Source organism: Bos javanicus, chromosome 6 (genome assembly GCF_032452875.1).
Source record: "Bos javanicus breed banteng chromosome 6, ARS-OSU_banteng_1.0, whole genome shotgun sequence".
Lineage (NCBI taxonomy): Eukaryota > Metazoa > Chordata > Mammalia > Artiodactyla > Bovidae > Bos > Bos javanicus.
In genome coordinates this window covers 45,664,764-45,678,452 of record NC_083873.1, presented here as the reverse complement: position 1 = coordinate 45,678,452, position 13,689 = coordinate 45,664,764, and the positions used below count along the sequence as shown (strand labels likewise).

At 46.3% G+C, this 13,689-nt stretch overlaps 1 long non-coding RNA gene across 1 annotated transcript; it reads left to right on the top strand.

Moving 5' to 3' along the window:
* Positions 1-14: 14 nt before the first annotated feature.
* Positions 15-2,337, top strand: LOC133249422 (uncharacterized). The gene is made up of 2 exons (XR_009736946.1): positions 15-112; positions 2,031-2,337. It is a non-coding gene; the product is annotated as an uncharacterized LOC133249422 (long non-coding RNA).
* The last annotated feature ends 11,352 nt before the right edge of the window (positions 2,338-13,689 follow it).

Here is a 13,689-nt window from a genome sequence, read left to right as displayed (position 1 = left end):
GGGGTGGGGCTAGGGCGAGGTGGGGCGGGGCCTCAGGCACGGCGCACCGCCTTCCCGGTTGTCCCGGAATCGCTTAGCGCCCAGCAGGAGCCAGCCGCCGTTAAGAGTGGAGGTTTAATTGCTCGTTGCTCTCGGTTCCCAGTCCCTCCCCCAGCTGCTACCCGCCCAGCCTAGTTTTTCTCTCAGCTGCCCCACCCACCACTCTTCTGACCTCGTCTACCACTCCCTCCTTTACTAACCACGTTTCTTGGTTCTTCCCCCGCAACTGATTTGTTTTTCCTGACTACACTAGGAGGTGGAGGATCTCTATACCTCGTTGATTTAATCCTCATGTCTTTTACTAAGTCACTTAAGTCGTGTCTGACTCCGTGCGACCCTATGGACTGTAACCTGCCAGGTTCCTCTGTCCATGGGATTCTCCAGATAAGAATACTGGAGTGGATTGCTGTTTCCTTCTCCATATCTTTTACAGGTGAGGGAATCTTGGCTTGGTTGAGCGGATTTGGACAAGTCACTTGGCCTAAAGGGCGATTTGAGGGGATTAGAGACAAAAGTGCAAAATGCCTGGCCAAGAAGGCCTGCAAGGGATTCTGAAATCGGAGCCACAGGAGCTTCAGAACCAAGATTAACCCGGGAGGAATGTTATTTCAACATCCAAGCTACAAGCAAATCTTTTCCGACTGATTTTCCATGTCCTCCTCTCTCCTTCCCCTTGCTGGATGTCAGGGTTATGGATGAGGATAGAAATTGAATAGAGATCAGCACAGGGCAGGGAGCCAGCAGCCAGTCCCACTGAAGGGACCTTGGGGCTCTGCCTTGTTGCCTGAGGTGGGAGCCACTGAGGACAGACATCTGCTTCCTCTTCCTATGATTGCCATCCTCCAGGCTTCTATGTCTGCTCTGCTGGCACAGGACCCACCCAGGGGTACTGGCAGCTGAGACTAAGATTCCTTGGGCCTTCACTCAATCCTTTATTTGAAAAAAGAAAGATACCAGCTAATGGGGGCTGCGGAGCAAAGAAGATCCCAGCAAATATTGACCCCAGCATCATTATTAGTTCAGGAAATAATTTACGATCCTTCAGAAATGGTGTAGAGGGCACAGGTTTCCTCTGTTTTGGTACTTTTGCAGTTGAATCAAGCTACTATTTATTTCCATACTTCCAGAAGCATGTAAATCAGGTGTTTGATCTTTCAGCAGGTTTATGGACAGTCTTCTATGCCCCGAGCATCAGGCAAAGTGCTTTGGGAGGCACAAAGATGAATAAGATGTGACCCTTGTTCTCCAGGATCCTGCCAAGTGGATGAAGAGAAAGGACATATACATAACAAGATAACTGATGACCCAACTCAGCCTGTTGCTGGTGAGTGATAAGGTCCTGTGGGCTACAGGAGTTCAGAGGAGGAAGACAGATGACTGTAGGGTGAGACAGCTGGTCCTCGGGCGCTTGCAGGAGCTTTTTCGGATGAAGACAGAAAACTTCATGGCAAAGAGGAAAGCTGCAATGCATGCTTTATATCACATGATATAAAAATCCCAGGTATAGGACTTCCTTGGTGGTCCAGTGATTAAAGAATCTGCCTGCCAGTGCAGGGGACACAGGTTTGATCCCTGGTCCTGGAAGATCCCACATGCTGCGGAGCAACTATGCCTGTGCACCACGACTACTGAAACCCGTGCTGTAGAGTTTGTGTTCTGCAACAAGAGAAACCAGCACAATGACAAGCCAGGGCACCACAATGAAGAGTAGCCCCCCGCTTGCTGCAACTAGAGAAAGTCTGCAGGCAGCAAAGAAGACCCAATGAACCAAAAAAAGAAAATCCCAGTTATCGCGTACATTTTAGCCTCCCAGCATCCACTTCTCTTTCTGTTAATAATACCCCAAATATCTTTTGGCAGACCACTTTTCTCCCATTCTCAATCTATGAGGTAAACTAGACCTTCTCCCCCTAACTCCAACCCTTACTCTTTCCCAGCTCTGAATGTTAACCATAAAACCAAGCCTGACCAAGCTCTCTTGCTCATCACAGGGATTGATTGGCACTAGACTCAGGTCTGATTGTCCAATGTGACTGTATCCTCCAAGCCAAATGACGCACATAGAGCCAACCATAGTTTATCCCAGCTGCTGGGAGGCTGGATTTGAACTTGAAGGCATGAGACCCTGGAACTGCTGGGGACCACTGTTTGGAGACTGAGAATGAGGACAGTACAGCAGAGGAGCTGAGAGTTGGGGAGAAATCAGATGCTGACACTACATTTGAACACCCGAAGCCAATTTTGCCCCCAAACAGATTTCTCAGTAACATGAGCCAATAAAGTCCCCTCTTCACTGAAGCCAGTTTGAGTTGGCTTCTGTCTTTTAAAACAGAAGGAGTTGCAGATGAAATCACCATGGGTGTGATTTCATTTGCTCAACACCTCCACAAGCTCCATATCAAGGATTACCCTATTATTTAGATCACAATACTGAGAACCAGAGACCTCACACCATTGACTGAGCCAGGGCCAGGGCTGAACTCTCAAGATTCCTAATCGGATAGGCTCTTCCATGACATCCTACTGTCTTTGTGAGCAGACTTGGCAAATGGCTGATGGAGTCCTATCCACGGAGTGTGTTAAAGCCAGTGCAGAGGGTGCCAGGATGTCCTTGTGAGGTACCAGTGGCGCCTCCAAGGCAGGAACAGGACTAACATGGGACAGATGAGCCATCCCCCTCCCCAAGGCAGTGTGGCAAGTAACTGGTGGTTCCGCTGCCCCCTCTTGTTGAACCGGAGGTATCAGCCTGGTGAACAGCCAACCTATAATCTATACAAATGTCATGTACAGATTGACATGTACAAATGACAAGATAAATGATATATTAGCATCATTATATTGTCACTTGCCTGCCATTGACTCCTACCAGATACAACTCTGATCCCAAAGTTCTTCCCCTTTCTGAGAATCCCATTGATCTACAGATTCAATCAGCAAATACTTATTTTGAGCCTACTCCAGGCAAAGCCCTGTGCTGGTTGATCAGGAACACAAAAAGGAAGCCGTCAGATCAGTATTTGCATATCTGATCGAGGTTCACAGAGCCAGGTGCTGGTGGATGCAACAGTGAATTGAGAGGAGACTCTGTTGTCCATGTGGTGGCTACAGTCTGGCAGAAGTATTGGCTGTGGATAGTAATTACTTTTTGGACACTCAGCCTCTCCTAATGATACCTCCTGGTTCTTTTCTGAGGATGACCTTTCATCTTGGCATTCTTGATTGGACTATAAATCCAGGGGCCCTGCGCGTTCCTAGCAGTACTGACACCAAGGCTGTAGAACACTTCCCCTGTGCCAGTCACTGTGACAGGTTTACACCATCAGTACTCACCAACACCTGTAGATAGGTATCCCCATTGCAGGGGCCGAATCTGGAGCAAAGGAGAAAGGACTAGCTCAAGGTCACATGGCTAGTAAGTGGCAGAACCTGGATACAAATCCATGCTGTCTAGCTGCAGAGACCAGCCCTTACCACCCCTCTAAACTGACTTGCAAAGTTAGTGAGCTCATGTTGTCTGAGTATGGGTTGCTCCAACCAGGCCCAGTTGTTCTTTTTCTCCTAGAAATAAGAATCATGAGGATGATGACACAAGGACAGACAGCACTGTTGCAGTGGATTTCTTCCATTGCTAATGTTCTGGTAGGATTATGGCATATCTCCCACTTGCCTGGGGTCCTAGGTGTGCACTTGCCTCGTCCCATCTTGCAGCCTGATTCTCAATTGTTTGTTGTACTCTACAGGTCACCCCATATGCTTCCGGTAAACTCCCTTTGGATTTCAGTTAGTCAGAGTCAGTTTCAGTTGCATGCCACTAGGAGCCCTAATAGATAAAGAAATGCCCACAATTACCTCCAACACACAGCAGAGATGAAGGGCTTGGAGCTTCATAGCTGTGCTAATGTTTGTGAATGCTAAAGGAGGTTCGGGCCTGGGAAGGTATTCACACAAAGGGAGAGAGAGCTCAAGGGATGAAGGGAGAAGGGATGCAAATCAAATATGTCAGAAGTCCTAGGGTGCATATTTTCATCTCAATCACCGAGCGAAAAAAAAAGTAGGTTTGGGCTCCTATGCGGTACTTCCTCCTTCTTGCCTTGCATGTGAAGATTGAATGCTTGAAGGAAGCAGACCACCAGTCGTGTCTCTCGCGGAGTTCAGACAGACATCAAAGTTAATCCGCTCTCTGATCTGAGCAAAATGTGACGAGGGTTTCCTGGGACAGCAGCTCTACTAATTGTGGCACTGCAGCCCAGCTGCTGTATTTTTAGACTATTGTGGATTCCCAAGAAGTAGCATCACCTTCTGCTGGAAAACAGTCAGACTAGAAGCCTGGGGTTTGGAGAGGAGTGAGATCTAACACAGGACCCTCTAGACTTGTTCTTTTGAGAATACGAGAGGAAGCCAGGGAAATGCTTCCCTGTTTTTCTTGAGCTCTGTGGCTCTCTCAGTCCCTACCTGTCTGTATAAATATTTCCAATTTAGATCACTTGTCAAGTTTTTCTGCTTTGATGTGTTCTTTATATCTAAGAATTGAACTGAATTGAAAGTCGCTCAGTCGTGTCAAACTCTTTGTGACCCCACGGACTATACAGTCCATGGAATTCTCCAGTCCAGAATACTGGAGTGGGTAGCCTTTCCCTTCTTCAGGGGATCTTCCCAACCCAGGGATCAAGCCCAGGTCTCCAGGATTGCAGGTGGATTCTATACCAGCTGAGCCACAAGGGAAGCCCTTATATCTAAGAGATTTCCCCCAAATATCCACCTTGGCTTCTCTCTTGCCACGCTATCCACCTTACAGTTATAACTAGTGCCTTTATGACTTCTGGGTGTCTAGACCCAGCCTCATGTGCCTGATGGCCAGCTTCAGGTTCAAGACCCACTCACTCCTGCTTCCCTTGCCCATCACTTTCATGGCACTGGCTTGGTTTGAGGCCTTGCCTGCTGACCTTGGCTATGGCTGTCCAACTTGTCTTGCATGTGTCACCCTCTTCAGCCACCAACTGTCTCATTTGTGGGACAGCCAAAATCATCTTCTGAAACCATAGATCTGGTCAATCAGTTCTGCTCTTCTCAGAAGCCTTCAGTGTCTCTGTAAAGGATCAGGACCTATCATCCAGAACCCCAGGCTCTGGTCAACAGGCCATTAAAGCACTTCTGCCTCCATGTGTTTCCGCTGCATGAGAGAATAGTGCTCTTCCTCTTGGCTGCCTGGCTCTGTGCCCGTGGCCATGGTTGATTGAATCAGCAGGGTTGAAAAACCCAGACCATAGTCAAAGACCCCAAATCTCTGTCTAAATGGGGAATGGGCTTACCCAGTCAGACTCTCTGCCCCTGGAATTTCAGCTGGTAGATCAGGGCGCATTGGAGCTCAGCAGAGGGAGTAGAAGTTGGACAGATGAACAGGAGGAGGTGGTAGCAGCACGAGGGGAGCTCTGAGTAAGCCAGGGTGACGAGCTAGTAGAAGCTGTCAGAGAAAAGCTGGGTTGAGTAGATGGGGGAGGAATTGCCTGGGAGTAACAGGAAGCAGGGCATGATGGAGGAGAGTGAAAACCAAGATTTACAAATCCTGCCGCTGAGAAGTAACGAGATACCTTAAGCTAGAGGACTGCCTGGGATTCATGTATTCATTCATTGATTTCTACCAGTTTTATGGAGCACGTGTTATATGCCAGACACTATTCTAAGAGGATGAGATGGTTGGATGGCATCAGCGACTCAATGGATATGAGTTTGAGCAAGTTCTGGGAGATGGTAAAGGACAGGGGAGCCTGGTGTGCTGCAGTACATGGGGTCGCAAAGAGACATGACTGAGCGACTGAACAGCAACATTTTTAAGCGTTAGACAAAGTCCTTGCCTTCATGGTGCTTGTATTCTAGTTGGGGAGGTAAATAATAAATAGACAAAAATAAATGGGGACAGTTTGGCAATTTCTGACAAAACTAAACATACTCTTCCCATACAACACCAAAGGAGCTGAAAACATCGGTCCTCTTAAAAGCCTGCATGTGGATGTCTGTAGCAGCTTTGTTCAAAATTGCTGAAATGTGGAAGCAACTGTTGCAGGAAAGGGGACCCCTTCCAGGGCCTGAAACTGGGCTCTTGTCTAACACTTGGAAAAGAATTGTCTGAGGAGACATGTGCTGACAAAGCAAGAGATTTTATTGGGAAAGGGTGCCCAGGTGGAGAGCAGTAGGGTAAGTGAACCCAGGAAAACTGCTCTGCTGCGTGGCTGGCAGTCTCAGGTTTTATGGTGATGGGATTAGTTTCCGGATGGTCTTTGGCCAATCGTTCTAATTCAGAGTCTTTCCTGGTGGTGCACACATCGCTCACCCAAGATGGATGCTAGCGAGAGGGATTCTGGGAAGTGGACAGACACGTGGTATCTCCTTTTGACCTTTCCCAAACTCTTCCGGTTGGTGGTGGCTTATTAGTTCTGTATTCCTTACCAGGATCTCCTGTCATAAAACAACTCGTGCAAATGGTTACTATGGTGCCTGGCCAGGGTGGGCGGTTTCAGTCAGTGTGCTTCCCCTAACACAACCACTATGTCCTTCAGTAGGTAAATGGATAAATTGTCTGTGGTACAGACAATGGAATTCTATTCAGCACTAAAAAGAATTAGCTATGAAGGAAAAGACTTGGAGCAGCCTTAAATGCATATCACTAAGTGAAAGAAGCCACTCTGAAGTCTACATACTATGTGACTTTCCAGAAAAGGCAAAACTATGGAGATGATAAAAAGATCAGTGTTTGCCAGGGTTAGGGAACAGGGAGAGATGAATAAGCAGAGCCCAGAGGATTTTAAGGGCAGTGAAAATACCTTTATGCTTCTGTAATAATGGATTCCTGCAATTATACATTTGTCCAAATGCATAGCGTAGACAACGCCAAGAGTGAATCATAACAGTAAGCTATGGATTTTGGATGATAATTATGTGTCAGTGTAGGTTTACGGTTTGTAACACACATTCCACTCTGGATGGTGATGGTGGGGGAGGCTGTGTGTCATATGAGAGTAGAGGGCATACGGGAACTGTCTGTACTCTGCCCAGTTTTGCTGGGAACCTAAAACTGCTCTGGAAAAATAAAGTCTATTTTAAAAAACCCTCCCCCCACCATTAGAAGAGGTTTAGTAAGCTGTTTTAATTTCTCCAGAAGCTATAGAGAAAAGAAACAGACTTTGAAGGGGAAAAAAAATCCATGTTATAATAAAAAACTGGGGGGGGGGGAGGGATTACTCCAGATGAAAAGAAAATAAAGAGATATTTGATAGATAGACAAAATAAGAAGTGCTGGAAAGAAAAACTGAGCCAGCAAGGGGCTGGGGTTTGGGGTTGGAGTGGGGGATGGGAGGGCAAATATTGTTACTTAGGTGTTAAGAAAGGCCTCTCTGAGACGGCCGGAGACAGCTGAGTGAAGGGAAGGGAGGGGAGCCCTGTGAATATCTGGAGGAGGAACCATCCAAGTGGAGGGTCCTGGGTGCAAAAGTGGTGAGTGCATGGTATGCTTGCTATTCTAAGAACAGAAAGGAGGTCTGTGTGGCTGGAGCGGAGTGAACAGAGGGGACATGGAGGCGGCCCAGGCAGGAGCATGGTGCCCAGGGGCATCAGAGGCCTCGCGGAGGACTTGGGATGTTACTGTGTGTGTGATGCGGTGAGCCACACGGGATCCCCAGCAACCTTCCAATGCTGCCATCTCTTGAGGAAGTCCAGTTGCTCTATGGTTTTCATTCTTTGCACGGACGCCTTCCTTACCCACGGGACCCCCTTGTTTCCCACAAAGCCCTTTTACTCAGAAGAGCAGAAATCAGTTTTCCTTCCTGGCAGCAAAGTGATCCCCTCCCCATTATTTGACCCCAATGACCTTCTGGGTTTCTCTTTCCCGTCTCTCCCAGCACCTACCTCTGGCAGCCTTATCTGTTTGCCAGATGCTAAATGCCGCTGCCTTTGCCTGCCTGGCGCCTTTGCTCTCACTCTTCCCTGTGTCTGGGTGGCTTTCTCCCCAGAGCTTCTTGTCACAGTCCTTCTCTCCCAGGACATTCTCAGACCCCTCTTCTTCTAGGAAAGCTTCTAGATCACTTGACTTTAAATGAACTGGTCTCTCCAAAACTCCCATTTGAATTATTTTTGGCTGCATAACTAGCTACCCCAAACTTAGCATTTAAATATTAAAATGATGTTTTACCATCTCTTGAAATGCTGTGGCTTTACTAAGCCTTTTTCTGCATCTCAGGGGTGTCTGGACGCTGGTACAACTGAAGTCGGCCAGGGGCCTAGCTGGGCTGGACCATCTAAGATGGCTCACTCCCATGGCTGACAGCTGATGCTCAGTGAGTGCCAATGAGAGCACCCATAGGTGGCATTTCCCAGCATGGAGATTCTGTCCTGAGAGGGATTATCCCAAGGAAGTCAGGAGGGAGCCACAGACTTCTGATGGTTTAAGACTTGGAAGGCACATTTGGAATCATTTTAGCAAAGGTCATGGATGGACTAGATTCAAGGGGCAGGAGGTTGGAGCATGTGATGGGGGCTAGACCTCAGTTCTGCAGTTAACTTTAATCCACCACAGCTCTCTTGGTTCTTTACCCACATACTGATTAGAATGTTTATCTCCTTTTGTCTGTATTATAATACACATTATAATACACATCATTTGTGTTTTTATCTCACATACTAGATTTTAAGTTTCTAATGAAAAAGGCAGAGGAACCAGAGATCAAGTTGCCAACATCTGTTGGATCATAAAAAAAGCAAGAGAATTCCAGAAAAACATCTCAGTTCAGTTCAGTCGCTCAGTCGTGTCCAGCTCTTTGCGACCCTATGAACCACAGCAAGCCAGGCCTCCCTGTCCATCACCAACTCCCGGAGTTTACCCAAACTCATGTCCATTGAGTCGGTGATGCCATCTAACCATCTCATCCTCTGTCGTCCCCTTCTCCTCCTGCCTTCAATCTTTCCCAACATCAGGGTCTTTTCAAATGAGTCAGCTCTTCGCATCAGGTGGCCAAAATATTGGAGTTTCTACTACTTTATTAACTATGCCTAAGCCTTTGACTGTGTGGATCTCAACAAACTGTGGAACATTCTTAAACAGATGAGAATATCAGACCACCTTACCTGCCTCCTTAGAAATCTGTATGCAGGTCAAGAAGCAACAGTTAGAACTGGACATGGAACAACAGACTGGTTCCAAATTGGGAAAGGAGTATGTCAAGGCTGCTTGTTTATTTTACTTATATGCAGAGTACATCATGTGAAATGCCCAGCTGGATGAAGCATAAGCAGGAATCAAGATTGCCAGGAGAAATATCAGTAACCTCATATGCAGATGATACCACCCTTATGGCAGAGAGCAAAGAAGAACTAAAGAGCCTCTTGATGAAAGTGAAAGAGGAGAGTGAAAAAGTTGGCTAAAAACTCAACCTTCAGAAAACTAAGATCATGGCATCCGGTCCCATCACTTCATGGGAAATAGATGGAGAAACAATGGAAACAGTGAGAGACTATTTTCTTGGGCTCCAAAATCACTGCAATGGTGACTGCAGCCATGAAATTAAAAGACACTTGTTCCTTGGAAGAAAAGCCATGACCAACCTAGACAGCATATTAAAAAGCAGAGACATTACTTTGCCAATAAAGATCCATCTAGTCAAAGCTTTGGTTTTTCTAGTAGTCATGTATGGATGTGAGAGTTGGACCATAAAGAAAACTGAGTGCCGAAGAATGGACTTTTGAACTGTGGTGTTGGAGAAGACTCTTGAGAGTCCCTTGGATAGCAAGGAGACGCAACCAGTCAATCCTAAAGGAAATCAGTCCTGAATATTCATTGGAAGGACTGATGCTGAAGCTGAAACTCCAATACTTTGGCCACGTGATGTGAAGAACTGACTCATTTGAAAAGACCCTGATACTGGAAAAGATTGAAGGCGGGAGAAGAAGGGGACGACAGGGGATAAAATGGTTGGATGGTATCACCGACTCAATGGACATGAGTTTAAGCAAACTCCAGGAGCTGGTGATGGACAGAGAAGCCTGGTGTACTGCAATCCATGGGGTGGCAGAGAGTCAGACATGACTGACTGAACTGAATGAAAGATTATATCTTCTCTAAAAAATTTATTTATTTGTGCCAAGTCTTAGTTGCGGCATGTGGGATCTAGTTTCCTGGTAAGGGATAGAACTTGGGCCCCCTGCATTGGGAGTGTGGCGTCTCAGTCATTGGACCAGCAGGAAAGTCCTGAGATTACATCCCATTTAACTGAATTTTGTCAGTGTAATAACCACAGTAGCAACAACAAACATTTAGTGCCTGCTTGCTATATACTTGAGCTCATCTAATCTCCAGCCAGACTTTATCCCCATTTTACAGATGGGGAAACTGAGGCATAGAGAAATTCAGTCTTGCCCAAACCTACATAACTGGCAAGTGGCTGAGTCAGGATTTGAAGCCACTAAAGAATCTGTGTTCCCATTCTTTCTTCTATTGTCATCTTACAATCTTGGTACCAACAGAATGTATTCAAGTCAATCCCCGTTGGCATAACCAGTGTCACTGGGCAGAAGAACAACCATGAAGAAGAAGAAACAGCAATACAGAAAGTGAATGGTGGCATGGAATTGTCATCAAGTGCTCCAAGTGGCTCCAGGGGTCCAGTGCTGAGCATCCTTTCCAGTCTGCTAGCTGGAATACAGAGTGTATGGGAGTTCCGCAGTTAGTAGAGTATTTATTTGGTCTGAGTGCCTGATGCAACTTTCCTCCCAAATCCCAATTTTCTATCTGCCAAGATAGGTGATGGAGGTTTATGGTTCATGTTCTAGCACATCTGCCCTGGCCAGGGACCTACAACTCTGAATTTCTGGCCTGCTCCCTTCCAGCCAAAAGTGAATCTAGATTTACTTCCCTTCAGCAACAAGCACCATCTCTATGCCCTGTGAGATCCTAGTTTTAGAAGATTCGGCTTTTATCCTGGGGATATCAATCTATGTGTAGAAGTCCTTATTCTGTGGAAGAAGAGAGACTGAAACAAAAAATAAGTGAAAACTTCTTAACCAGGCAGATGACAAATAAAATTTCAGTATTTCTTATATTAAGCCACCTCTTATACCTCTGTTCTTTTATGAATATAAGAGCATGGGTGGGCGAAAAGTCAAACAAACAGACTTAGTTCCTGTCTTGGTGCATTCAGGCTGCTCTAGCAAAATGCCATAGACCAGGTAGTTCATAAACAATGTTTATTTTTCACATGTCTGGAGACTAGGATCATCACCTAAGATCATGGTGCCAGCATGGCTGATATGGGTCCTAATTCTGTGTAAGTTGGGTCCTTCTCACCATGTGGTGGAAGGGAGGGCGGAAATCTCTCTGAACCTCCCCCCGCCTTTTAAGGCACTAATCCCATTCACGAAGGCTGCATTCTCATGTCATAAGCACGTCTCAAAAGCCTCACCTCCTTAGTCACTAGAAAGATAAAAGTGTAGATCAGCTTATAAAAATACTTGTTCAGACCCTAGAAAGTCTTAACTGAAATGATGGAACTCTGTCAAACCACAGAGAAAATTCATTCTGAAAATACCAACAGGTTGTGTAGTCAAGTCAATCAAAAATTGGCTCTATCAGAGGCAATATGCTCTAACATGGACTGCTGGTCCTACTGAATATTTTTGTTCCCTTGACCCCTGCCACTCATCCCCATAACCATTCTTCACCTATCAGGCAGGGTTAACTGAGAAATTGCAATCAGATTGTATAAAAGTGAAAGTCTCTCAGTCGTGTCCGACTCTTTGTGACCCCATGAAATGTAGCCCACCAGACTCCTCCTCTGTCCATGGAATTCTCCAGGCAAGAATACTGGAGTGGGTAGCCATTCTCTTCTCTAGGGGATCTTCCTGACCCAGGGGTTGAACCCAGGTCTCCCAGATTGCAGGCAGATTCTTTACCATCTGAGCCACCAGGAAAGCCCAGATTGTATGACCTCTTGCTGAAATACCCCCAAGTCTTCCTAATCACTTAGAATAATAGCCAAACATCTTACTATGTCCTTAGAAGATTCTCGATCACTTGTCCCTGCCCACCTCTTCCAACCTCATCTCCCTCCATTCACTTTCCATTCATCTCCTTGCTCTCTTTTCTACAGTGCCCTCAACCCACCTGTTAATACATTCCCCACAGCCCCTTACTCTAGAATGTAAGCACCATGAGGACAGAGATGTTACCTACCTTCCCACTGCGTCTCTAGCACCTTTCAGAATACTTGGCACATAGTAGTTGCTCAATAAGTAATTGTTGAATGACTTAAGATACCTGTTTTCTTATATTCTCCAGCCTTTTTAGAGAAACTATTATACAGGGAAGATACTTGGGAAGTTTAATCTGTCTTGGGGAAGCAGGGAAAGCTTTGCTTCTCATTAATTATTTAATTACCTTCAAAGCTTGGGATTTCAGGAAGATTAAAAATCTTCCCTATTCCGCTTGTCACAGCTACATGCTCTCAAGCCTAATCACAGCACCTGTGACTCTTACACTGCTTGCTGGTGTCTGGTCTCCCCAAAGGATTAGTACAGCAAGAAAGTATCTGCAGACTGTTACTATTGGCATCTTTTGAGAGTTTAATTAATGGAGTATTTTTTTCCTTTCCTATTCATGGTCAGGATTTTGATTAACTTGTAAGTGGGAGCTTTGTCATGTAGAGGAGCCCAGAGGAGAATGCTCAGGGCTGATGAGAGATGCTAAGGCTGCCCTTAATAGCTGGTAAAGGAATCAGTGTGTTCCAGCAACCTCCCCCATATCCGTGTGGTCCACACCCCATATGGGAAGATGGGCACGTACTGCAGTTGTTGGCTGCAGCGGGTGGTTGGACTCACTGGGACTTCTCTGCTGACCAGGCATTTCTTTCTGTCTACAGCATCTTGGTGGACATGGGGGTCCCCACGTTTTCAGCGATTGAGGCCAGCAGGCAGCAGCTCACTCTGTTGCTTTGTCATGGGCAACTTCGTCTCAGGGTTTGGGCCTCCATCCAGGCTGCCTCAGCACTTCTGACTAGCAAGTTCTGGAAATAGTTCATCCACAGAGCTGGCTGGCAGGCGAAGGCTTCTCCTTGGAGCGTGGGGGTAAATCTGACCACTCCCGCTCTGGCTCTAGGCACACCCATTGCTTCTACTTCTCCCTAATCTGAAGCTTTCACAGTCAACTGAGATCTTGGAAAAGTTCTGCATTTAGGTGCATCTTTGTAGAGAGATGGAGCTGGGTTTCAATCTTACCAATGTATTTAAATCTTCTAAGCCTCAATTTCTTCATCTGCCAAATGGAGATGATAACTCTATCCTGCCTCACAATTTTTTTGAGCACTTTAAATGAGACACTGCATGCAACTGTTTAGAACAGTAAATGTCAGCTAATATTATTTGCATTCAAGCCTGTGGGTGAGGGCTTCCTTGGTGGCTCAGTTGGTACCTGAGCATAGCTGGCAAGGCAGGAGACAAAAGAAACATGGGTTTGATCTCTGGGTTGGGAAAATCCCCTGGAGAAGGAAATGGCAATCTGCTTCAGTATTTTTGACTGGAAAATTCCATGGACAGAGGAGCCTGGAAGGTTACAGTCCATGGGGTTGCAAAGAGTTGGACATGAATGAGGGTTCAGGCACACCCCCTGGCACC